Raw genomic sequence first — 12,145 nt, 5'->3', positions numbered from 1 at the left:
AGTATTCCCAGGGCTTCCACTCATGGCAGCTGGGTTCAGCCAAGGGGAGGAGGTTTGCAAGAACTCCATGGGAGCTCTCCAAACAGCAGTCTGCCACTGATGCCCAGAAATACCTCTACCACACTTGGGGATGAAAAGTAGCCAAACTTTCTGTCTGCTCACCCATTACCTGCACAGAGTCATGTAACACTTGCACATGGTGTTATAAAATGCTCCCATAATTTATTTGCCCACAAAATATGCAACAGGGAAAAATCTATGGAATATATTGGAGGCTGATGAGCAATTTCTTCAAAAATAAAAATGATAGCTAAATTAGGGATCTAGTGTTCCAGATGATTGGTACCACCTCAAAAATCAATATGAAATGCTGGAGAATTAGATATAAGAAATTACTTTTTTTTGCACACTGATACCTGCTTTAGTGTCAGCTAGACTTCTTGAAAGGCATAGAAGATGGCTTTGGAAAGGGAAAGGAAAACAAGATCAATCATTCCCACATCCTATCACAATGACCACACAAATCTGTATGTCATGTTGTTTTACATGCTCTCACAAAAAGTTAAGTGAGTAACAAGTGCTCTCCCTCAGCAAGGCAAACAAAATCTCTTACTTGTTTAATTCTTAAGGCTGGATATCCCTGTTGCTGAGCAGATCTACAACAGGGAGAGTGGAAGAGGGAGTGTAGGCGAAAGGACAGTTTGCGCTCATTAAGAGTCTAAAATGCAATATTTGATACAAAAGCAGTGCATCTTCTGAGACAAACCATAACGAGTATAATTATTATAAGAGCATATAATTTACCAAAATATTTTGACATTTTTCCAGAGATAGTCTGTTTTCTGGTATTTGCATACCTTTGACTCTAGAGTATAGGCATGCATAAGTACTGAAGAAGAAAAGACAGCAAGTAATTATTTCATGATTAAGGAGTGGATGGGCTTGAAGTTTCAAACATTTGCATTCCTATCTCACCCTCATGCTTCCAGATGAGGAAGGAGAAGACATGAAATAGAGTGTTCTCAACTCACAGAGATTCCTAACTCATGGCATTAATGCCATAAACTTCTCCTCTTTGTTCTTTTGACTCACTGCCATATCCTAGTAAGCCCAGGTCAGCCATGCCCAACTCATATTTACTTTGCTGAGGTGGTAAAGGTTACACAACTCCAATTTTTTTTTTCCATTTCTAAGACTCAGCTAATTTGTATACAGCTCCAGGCAATATAAACATGGCTGGTTAGAATCATTTATATAGTATAAGCCTTTGTACTCCATACTTCATGGAAGTTAATAAGTAGGTGTCAAACTCTGAATTAAAATTCCCAGAAGAGGACACAGCACAAAGGACAATAAAAATGATTTTTAAATAATCATAGGGATAAATAGCATCCACTTCTGACAAATGTAAGTGCTGGCATAAAATGTTATTAGGCTACAGAGATTTTCTTTTGTTCAGGAAGTATGTTTTATTCTCCAGCAGTGTCATTCATCATCCTAATGAGCCCTCAAAATGTAAATTAAATAGCAAAGACTGATTCATTCAAAAACATCTTTGTGCTGTGTGTAAAACCTTTTTTCTACTTTTATCCTTATATATTGGTCCATTCTTTCATTACAAAATAACCCCTCAGCCCTTGTATGCTTTAATGACCAAGTTCAAGCAAAGCATATTTTCAGTAAACACTGTTTATTCATTGCTGCTTTTGGAACAGTAATTAAAACAAAAAAAAAAAAACCCACAAAAAACCCAACCAAACAAAAAAAACCCAAACACACCGACCAAGCAACCTACCAAAAAAAAAAAACAAAACCAAAAAACCTCAAAACCACAACACCTTGTTTTAAAATGTTGCGCTCATTAAATTATATTTGATCCAGAAAATCTCAGAAACCTGTGTGTGCATGTGTTTTTTGTTGTATTCAGTATCACTTAGTACAGGGAAACCCTCAATGGAAAAGGATTAGCAGAAATTTCAAGCAGCTCTAATTTACTGAACCAAATACATTAACAACTAAGCAAACACTGTGTTTTTGCTAATGGCAGAAGAAAAGAATCCAGGGTTGTGAGCTAAATTAGTTCAGATTTCTTGTTATCTGTTGATAAGGACATTACACATTCTTACCAGGAATGCAGAAAAGAGGTTTCATACTTGACCTGAATTTATGCATGAGCACACACACAACAACAGGAGCGACAAGGAACAGGGCTTCTCTGGAGCCAATCCAAACAAAAATGTAACAGGAATGGAAAAAACCACAGCAAAAGCATGCCTGGTTTTGGTATGATTAATCTTCAGTTATCTTGTTCTCTGCCTCTTCCCTTCTCTTTCTCTTCCTCTAATGCTTCTCAAAAACATCTTCAGCTTAATTTGGGTCTATATATGTTTCTGTGTGTAAAAAATACAGATGAAAATATTGAGAGAGCAAAGTTTGCCTGATGACAAGAATGCTGTCATTAAACTGCATATGTAAGACTTAAATCCCACAATCTTCAGAATAAATTACATCAAACTGAAGCATTCAGTGACATTATGCTTTCATGAGGTCGAAATGTTGGAGTGAGACACGAGGGGTTACAATGAAACCATCCAGCTGTGAATGAGCTAAGTACATGTATGGTGTCTTGCTGCCAGGGATCCAAAAAATGGCCCTAGATCAATTCTCCTTTTATTGCAAACCCAAAGAGAGCTGAGTGATGCATTGGCATAATTGAGTTAAGAGAGCTTAGAGATGGGGTTAAGTGTTACAACTTTTAGCTAGAATATCTTTGATGACAGGTGACCTTTTGTAGGATTTCTTCTGAAAAAGTTAAAAAGGTGATTTATGAAAGTTCAGTGAAGGTTCCATACTGCAACTGTTAGAGAGACCATATGTAATTAGGTTAAACTCCACTAAGCAGAAAGAAGAATAAAAAAAGATCAGTATTATGGCATGAAATATTATCACTTAAGAAAATTAAGCTTCATGAACCCTAGCTGAGAGAGCTTAACAAACCATCTATCATTTATCTTTGAGTGCTGATTCAGAAATCAGACCGGCATTCACAACTGCAGTGATTGATTAAAATAAATGCATACAGTATAGTAATTTATAAATGAAGACAGTAATTTACAAATTAAGTAAAGACTTTATGCCTGCAGAATAAGCTGCTGAAGCTGAAAATATATTTGAAGATACTTCAAACATACTCAACATGTCACAAAGAGTCGCATGATGCAGCAGCATCTGAGTTTATACTTTGCTCAACTGATCTTCAAACTCAAGAGTATCTACTAAATTAAAAGTCTGCCTTTCACATCCTTGTGCATATATGATACCCTAGGTACACTACCTATATTTTTACTAACTACCCTTTTCACTAATATATTTAAATACCTCTTATTACCTAATTTTCTTACACTATGGTCAAAACACCGATCCTTGTATCCTATATACTGCATCAAATTAGAATTTTTCCAGCCAGCTGTTCAAAACTGAAGCACAAAGCTACAGACTCCAGAAAAATATTCCTGTTAGACTTTAGTACATCCAAGAAGCCAGAAAAGAAAAAAAAAACAAAACTAAAAACTCTTTACTCTGACTCTCTATCAGCCAAAAAACAGTGCATTTCATTACAGTATTATAAAAATACTGTAGATTCACTATTTTAAAGCTCATCCACAATACCACAATTTTAATGACATAGTTAGAAAATAACAGGATGTAACAGATTTTTGTTTGCTTTTCTTTTTCCTTTTTTCCTTTTTTCCTTTTTTCCTTTTTTCCTTCTTTCCTTTCCTTTCCTTTCCTTTCCTTTCCTTTCCTTTCCTTTCCTTTCCTTTCCTTTCCTTTCCTTTCCTTTCCTTTCCTTTCCTTTCCTTTCCTTTCCTTTCCTTTCCTTTCCTTTCCTTTCCTTTCCTTTCCTTTCCTTTCCTTTCCTTTCCTTTCCTTTCCTTTCCTTTCCTTTCCTTTATTTGATTTATAAAATCTAACTCAAACAGCAACAAAGGAAAAGTTAATAGAACTGATCTGCCCTTGAGGGTTGCTCCCGAAGATCCTGGCTTTCTTCAGTATCATGGAAGCCTCAATGCTTCCTGCAGCAGATGGAAAGGCTACATGAAAGTTAGCCATTGGTGCTGACCAGAACTTAGAACCTCTGCTCTTCCTTGGCACCTGCAGCCCTTTGAAACACAGCCTAAAATAAGTGTTGTCATTTGGGGCCCAGGTATGGTCCTGACAAAGAGTGGACTGTTATGCAGGGTTCACCTTGTTGGCAATGATTACAATGTTGACAACAACGATGGAAGCGAAATAGATCAAAACACAAAGGAAGTAGCGGAATTAAACTTTCCTGTGGAAAATGCTCCCGTCTCCCCTGAGCTCGTGCATCCTGTTCCTCAGCTGGTTTCATTTGCTGCTGCTTGTTACATGGGGGCTGTTTGTAAGTCTGACTCTGGTAGCAGTAGCTATGGCTCCTTCATTTCACTTGAAGGTTTTCTAGATTGTACAGACTCCAAAAATGGCTATTACAAAGGGAATTGGGCAGAAAACAGAACGAGTGAGAAGAAAAAAAATCCTTTATACAGTGTGTTTAGCTGCTTTTGCTGCCCCAGAAGTCACAAACCTCCTCTGAATATCCCTGTAGAGCACAAAGGACTTAGAAACAAAATCCATTTTAGAAAGAAAATCCATCAAGAATGGGTAAAATGTGAATGCTGAAGAAGAAATAGATTTGGAGAGTGCTGAAGGATGCAAATGAACATTGAATATGTCAGATGACCCTTTTTTTCCTTACTACAGTTGACATTGTACTCACTTCACTTTTTCACCCTATACTTGTATGTTTTGAAATGAGTGCTCAGAGAATTAAAAACATGGATTCTGCTTCAAGTAACATGCATGTAGTTAAGTCAGTGATAAATTACACCTGATAATATATTCCCTGAAATTACTTTAATATGCTTTCTGTCTCTACATGCCATTTTCACTGTATCTACACTTTATTGAAGATTTTACATATGTTGAGTAATTGCATGAATGCATATATGCATGGTAATGCTTGAGGGATACTGCAAATATGTGTCTAAAGATTCTTAATTCGGTCAAAAAAAAATGCTGTATTATGTGAGAAATAGTTCAGGACCATAAAATGAAACATCAAATCACAGCACATGGGAAGAAAATTAAGATTGTCATTAAGATTGCCATTGCCAAAATTGAGCTTCTCCTCAGTTCTGAAGGGCAGCTCAATTTTGAGGACTTCATTTTCAAGTAATTTTGTTCAAAAACAGATAAGTAAGCAGAAGGCAAGAAGCAGGTTCTGCCCCCAAAGTATTTTGCCATTGAAATGGACTCAAAGAACACCATGCACAGAGAGGAACAAAACATACCAGAGGACTGAGTGGGCTGAGGACTGGCTTGGACTTGTCAGCCTTTCTAGAGTTTACTTTTAATAAATAAACATCTCATCCATTGCTGCAAGCTAGATGAATTCCCTGGGGATCCTGAATAAGGAAAGAAGTGTGACCTTGAGGGTCATTTCATCAGAGATCCATTGTCCACAGTGGCAGGTACAAGGTCAGGAGACAGTGTCCCCTCTGCAGCAGGGAATTCAGCTCACTGGGGATGAGTGAAGGACAGGAGCAAGCTTCTCAGTGGCTTTGAGGGGGAAAAGAAGAAATGTAACTTTGATCTGGTAGATAAGAACTGGGCTGAGGTTGCCGGTGGTCTTTGTGAGGGGTGCTCTCAAGAGCAGAATGAAAATACTCCATGAATCAGGAGATGAAACACACCAAGCCAAGAAACCAGCAGGGCTATATGTGCTCTGTGAAGGCAGGGTCCTCATAAAGCATGAATCAAAGAGAAGCAGCACCCGGGCTTGCTCTCAGGTACACAAGACGAGAGGAAGAGTCAGATTGGTGCTGCAATACCTCCAGTTGAAGCACATCAGAAACCTCATTTTTTTCCTGGCTGATTTCCACTTACTGCCTGATTGCCCAGGTTTTTGCAAAGCAGTTACATTATTTAATAAAAAGCATCATTTTGCCACAGAGCCATTAGCAAACTGAGTCTCTAATAGCTCCACCTCTGTTGAGCGACAGGTCATTCACTGGCAAAATCCATTTTCTCCCAGACATGACAGTGTGGCAGAATCTGGCCCTTTGTAACATAACACTGATAAAAGCAGAGGCATTTCTAACTTTGGCTGCAACCCAGTCCTACAGTCATGCTCATATGTTCGTGCATTTCATTAAAGGTGATGCATGAAATCACTTAGTGTACTTGACTCTTTTAAATACCTTGACAGAGAGTCAAGTAAATTATGAGTTGTTTTTCTGTAGAAGCAAGAGCCATATCTGAATATGCACATTCATGTGGCATTAAATTCATATGTATGCAATTAAGAATGATTGTTTTTACAAATTTAATTACGTGACTCTTGTACTAAATATTTTTCATGAAAAATAGGCAAGAGAATAAACAAAATGGTATCAAATAGCCCACTGCCTAAAGGCTGTAAAAAACAATCTATACACAGAGTTTTGAAAATACAGGCAGTATTTTTTATAAAATTATGTGCCAGTTCAAGGGCCACTTTTCTTCTTCAGCACACACAGTCAAGTCTTCTGGAATTCATGACCAGTCAAAGCCTTTAATGAAACTTGAGCACATTAGTCAGAATAACCTAATCGCTCTGTCTTCGAAGATAAACTCCATTTCTTGCTCGTACTCACATGCAAGGAAATGCAGAGACACTAGAAGTGTCATCATCATGTACGACACTTGCTATTAAATCTATTCTCAATACAAGGCTGACCTGAGTACATTTCAGAAATCTTTTTCTTTGTCTGCTCTAATCCATCAGAATCCTTTCAGGTAAAACTACCGCATTTATACATCAAAACTGTATTTTTTAAGTAAGGCTGTCACTTTTAAGGCATGCATCTTTTCAGGAAAATGTCAGGGATGTTATACTTGGGTGTCCTTCTGCCCAAGAGGCCAACAGAGCCTGAACAATGAAGCAAACAAGACAGCTAATCAATAGCAGTCACAGCACTATTTTTTATCCTCCAACATCTTCATTTTCGAGTTGGTACACATCATTACAATAGGAAAACAGGACAGTCAATCTCCATTAAGTTCAAGCACTGCATGAAAGAATTAATTTGGCTGCCTTAAAATGATGATACAACTGCATGCCCTTAAACCTTTTAAATTTATACTAAATTTAAAGAAAATACTTGGATAGGCAGATTGGCTAGATATGAAGGCAGGGGGATATTGACTTGTTTTCTCCCGTTGGCACCATGCATTTCTTACAGTGATGATTTCTCTGAGCACTGGAATATATCCTGTAAATTTTTTTTAAGGCTTTGGTATAAAGCAATTTCACAAGTACCTGTGTAACTAATCAGATTGAAGGTTCATGATGCCAATTTCTCAGAAGTATGTCAGTGGCACTGAGTCTTGTTGCTAGCTATAAAAATATTCTTTAGATTTGGGATTTCCAAGGAGCCCAGGGATTTAGTTGTCCATAAGCCATTCATATACGAGTGATGAGGTCAAAACTCCCTTTGGCTATTTTGACAAATCCATTTCAAGTAACTACTCATTTTCACATTTAATTTGAGTTCAAAGCAGTCAAAGTTATGATTCTCCCCCTCCTCCACACCGACTGCTTTCCGTATCTGGCACTGAACACTGACCTTATGTCATTTGCACCTGTATGCATATATGCATATGAATACACATGCAAACACACACAGGCAGAACCACTGAAATGGGCTGGCATATGGCAGGAACCCTTGCTGGTGCTCCACACATATGCTGGCACTTGCCACAGAGGGAGTGGGGTAGAAAAGAAAAGCATGCAGAGACTTCTAAGTCTCCCTCCCCATACATCTGTTAACATCCTTTTATTTCCTATGTTTAATGGAGAATTGCATACACAACAACTTGGTCTAGTACAGCCTTTCATCACCTGACACACTAAATTGCAAGGGGAACATCCTTCACTCAGCCAGCCTCAAAACCATTTTGCGTCCAGGGCTATTTAGAAGTAAAACTGAGTAGCCTTACAGTTACTAATTATGATGTGGTTCTGCTTGATCAGACATTGTGATTTTAATTGAAAGTGAGATATCCATTCATTTACAAATAGCACTATGCTTCAAAATTTCAGTCAATTTTCAATCTATTGGTAAATAGATTTTTCTTTTGTTTTGGGGAATTAAGCAATCAATACTCAGTCTGTAGGCATGAACCTTGTGAAAAATGACTTAAGAGAAACTGTGAGAAATTTTCCTGTCAGAAAATTTACTCTAGATCTGCCAATGTATGCAGGAATTTCTGTTGGTACTTAATTCAAAAATTTCAAAATCTATTTGATTCTCAGCAGATTTAAAACTATGACATTAGAGATATAAGACAGAAATAAGACAGAACTTATCAGTTCTTCAGAGGAGCAGCACAGCAGGAAAGGCCCCTGGGAAAGAGCACTGCAACATTTGGAGAGAAAATCTCCATCACGTAACAGCCATCCTGAACATTTTTCAGTCTATTTTCTCTCTTTTGTCCTCTGGCAAGTTTTTTCTCTATATTAGATTCAGCATAAAAATACTTGTAGAATGGCCTCATGTACTCTCTTGTTTCTAGCTCCAGGACATTACAATCACTGTCCCAGTGTTTTAGAAACTTCCAGACTTACTTAAGAAAGATCTGTTCTCAGATCTTTCTTAAGTAAGTCAGTTCTCTTTTAGCTTTATGGCTTGAAATAGGCTGCTGGTTTTATTGGGGTATTTTTGTTTGTTTCAATATTATATATCCCTGACTACGCAAAGAAGTGAAAGTCATGATTAACCTGTCTACATGAAGTTTATGCAATGACTAAGTTTAAAACCACACAAGTATTTTAATTTTCATCTGGATCAGAACTTTTACTTAAAACTTTTCTGGTTTTCATACAAATTCTGAAAATGTATTTTAATTACACTGTCTTTTGAAGGAAAGTGATTTTCTGGTTTACACAGATGGAATGAAGCTATGGAATTCTCTTTCTGCGGAGAAAATTAATCTTTTTGGCAGGTCTAAAGGAGGAGGAAATGCTCAGTGAGATAGTTCTCTCTGGATGATTTCATGATTATCAGGGAATGCAGCTAGAAAAGAATGAAAAAATCACAGAAAATGTTGTTTGGTTTTTTTGTTTTTTTTTTTTTTTTTTAATATTAGATGGGCTTGTTGAATACTTCAGTACTAGGAAACAGTGAAAAGCCCTTGGAGAGAATTTTATTCACAAAAGACCTCTGCTTTACTGAGTCTCACCAGGGTACCTACCAACCTATGGTCAGAGCTTGTGCTGAGTTTCCACACCTTTTGGCCTACATCCCAAATAGGTACAGGACCACTGAGCCTTTTCATTTTTGCTCTTAATAGGAGTGTTGGAGAGAACTACACTACACATCAAGGAACCAAAACCAGACACCATTAGTTCTCTCTGGTGGCAGATTGTTTCTGAGTGATGCCAATGGCAAGCAGGACAGACTTGTTTGAGGTAAGGATTGAACAGAGTGACAGCTGAAGGACTGACAGACCAAGTTAAAGCACTCGCTATCAGTTATTTTTTTGGTGAGTTTTGGTGAAGAATGTTCAAAATTTAGATCTAGATGTGCTTCAAGAACATCAAGGCAGTTCAGAAATGAGCACATTTATCTCAGCAAGAAAAGGAACTGGCAGGTAATAGTAACTTTTCAAACTTCAAGCTATGTCTTGCTTTTCTGCTAGTTTCTACAATTTTTTTTTCAGGTCTCAAATATTCTGCTACTGGAAAGGTTATTCTTCTTCCAAGATAACTTCCCTAAGTGCTCTTTTATATAAACATGCAGATGCAGGCACCACTCTACATGCATTCAAATTTACATTCAATTTTTTCTGCCCAGGCAAGTAATATGGGCGATATTCAGCGTTTGGCCAGGACACAAAACAGAGGGAAAGCTGATTTATACCTTGATTTTTCCACTTATCCACTTCATTTCACTTATCCTCCTTATGCTCCAAAGGGACAGCAGAATCACATGGAATATTTCCAAGCAATGTAGTGTTAGTTAGTCCAAATCTTGGGACAACTATGCCACAATTCAGGGCATATAAGCATAGTATGGCAAGATTGCTATAGACCTCTCATGGCCTCCTCCTGTCCCCTTGTGTCCACCCAGGATGAACCTGCACTTCTTAGTGACTGCTAAATTTAGGCTTTCCCAACCATGTCTGCCCCAAACTGGTTTAGTCAAACCACTCTTCCAAATTCTGATACAGTGCGTGGCTCTCAGTTTAGCACAACTGAGAAAATGAGTTATTCTCTGCTACTGTCCAAACACTGTTTCAGTGAGATTCCCCAGACTGGGAACTCCACACTGGTCTCAGGAACTCTCTCAAATCCTACCTTTTGCATCCAGTTTTTATATTTTAAAAGCTTCCAGGGTAAGAGAGAGAAAATTTTCTTCCATATGTGTGCATAAATCCTGTTAATGCTCAAAGGAATTATATCAGTTTGTTGGATGAAATATGTAACCTGTTATGTACTATTTTATTTTCTTTCAGGTCACTCATATCTTTCACCCTTGTATCAAAATAATTGGTAGCAATGCATGACTCAGAAACATCTTTGCTGTCACACAAAGTGGATGTCAACAGTATCAGTATTTAAAAAATTACATGTAATGCTCTTTCAAATGCAGAGATGGCATGAGAAAGAACACACAATGATGTGCTATGCATCATTTAAAACCAGATACACTCTTCTGCAAAAATTGTTGTCACTGACAGTGTTAGATGTGTGTGATTTTTTTCCCCTTTTGCTTTTTACAGCATTTAAACTTAAGGCTTTTTGGTTTTGCTTTGTAGGTTTTGGGGTTTTTTTGAAACAAAGGTCACTTACTTAGCAACAGATAAATAAAAATTCAAGCATCCCCAGAAAAATCAATGAAGGTACTAAAAATCTAAGTTGATAATAAATTTTTGTTCCCCCTTCACATAGCTCAGGAATGTCAGTATTTACTGGAACCACTGTAATATCAGATATTTCAGAAGAGTATTGATTTTGCCACTGAAGTGTGACTAAAGGGATAAATAAACTGCTCTTGGGGTCAATCGATTCATTCATCTTTGCTGTTATTTTATAAGAAGTCAAAGCAGCATAAACTTTGATAAATAAATGTTATCATGAAGAAATACTATCCATATGAAGATTTTGAGAACAATGGGAACATATTTAGACTGCCGGCACTGAGCTGAAAAATCAGGATTATATTTATGCTGCTTTGAGTATTAAAAAGAAGGACAAAATATGACTTTCCACCATTGATGCACAATGCCTCGTTTGCAATTCTGAATGTGGCTTGGTGAATTAGGATGAGCATTACCGTATATGAAGCAGAATATAACCACAAGATAGGAAATACATGCTAGAGAAAAGGGAGAAGAGTCTTTATTTTTATATTTGCAATGAATCTGAATCACAGTTGTACTGATGCATTCTGCTTTAAAAAATAATAGATGTGACAACAGCCAATATACTCAAGTTGATAAGTAATGAGAATGCTCTGAAGTGACTTTATGCAGCTTTAATTGCAAGCAGGATAATAGCTACTTCAAGAAGTCACAGGGATATTATAAAAATTACAGTGCAAAAGTCACGCAGAGCCCTCTACATTGTGATTATGATGTGAATTTAAGGTGGTAAGAGACAATTTGGACAAATACAAGGTTTGTCTATGACATAAGGAACTGCTGTCTTTGTGAGAAACTATGGGTCTATTTTTGCAAAGCTATATAGGCAAAGAAAAAGAAAAGAAATGCAATGGCATTGAGTTAAAATGACAGAGAGTGCTACACATATTTTTATATGATACCTAGGCAATAGGTGTATGCTATCTATCTAAATTAAACATTTTAGAAACTAGACATCTCTGGTCATGGCTAGTCACTCTCTGCTCTGCTCACAGTCCATGGAAAGAATCAGACACTTTCTACAACTGGTTCTTCTTCCAAGGTCTTTGCCTAAGAAAGGCCAGATGAATCACCTTTTGGAGGCACCTGTTTTGGTTTTTGACTATAAAAAGATTCTGAAGTGATCTTGGACATGCAAATTTTAAACATTGCACGTGAA

General features: G+C 37.3%; 1 protein-coding gene across 3 annotated transcripts in view; it reads right to left on the bottom strand.

Annotated features, from left to right (window-relative positions):
• Positions 1-12,145, bottom strand: part of AFF3 (ALF transcription elongation factor 3) — a 323,171-nt gene that overhangs the window by 188,680 nt on the left and 122,346 nt on the right. The gene's annotated exons all lie outside the window — the stretch shown is intronic.

Source organism: Passer domesticus, chromosome 2 (genome assembly GCF_036417665.1).
Source record: "Passer domesticus isolate bPasDom1 chromosome 2, bPasDom1.hap1, whole genome shotgun sequence".
NCBI lineage: Eukaryota > Metazoa > Chordata > Aves > Passeriformes > Passeridae > Passer > Passer domesticus.
This window is presented reverse-complemented; position numbering and strand designations above follow the sequence as displayed.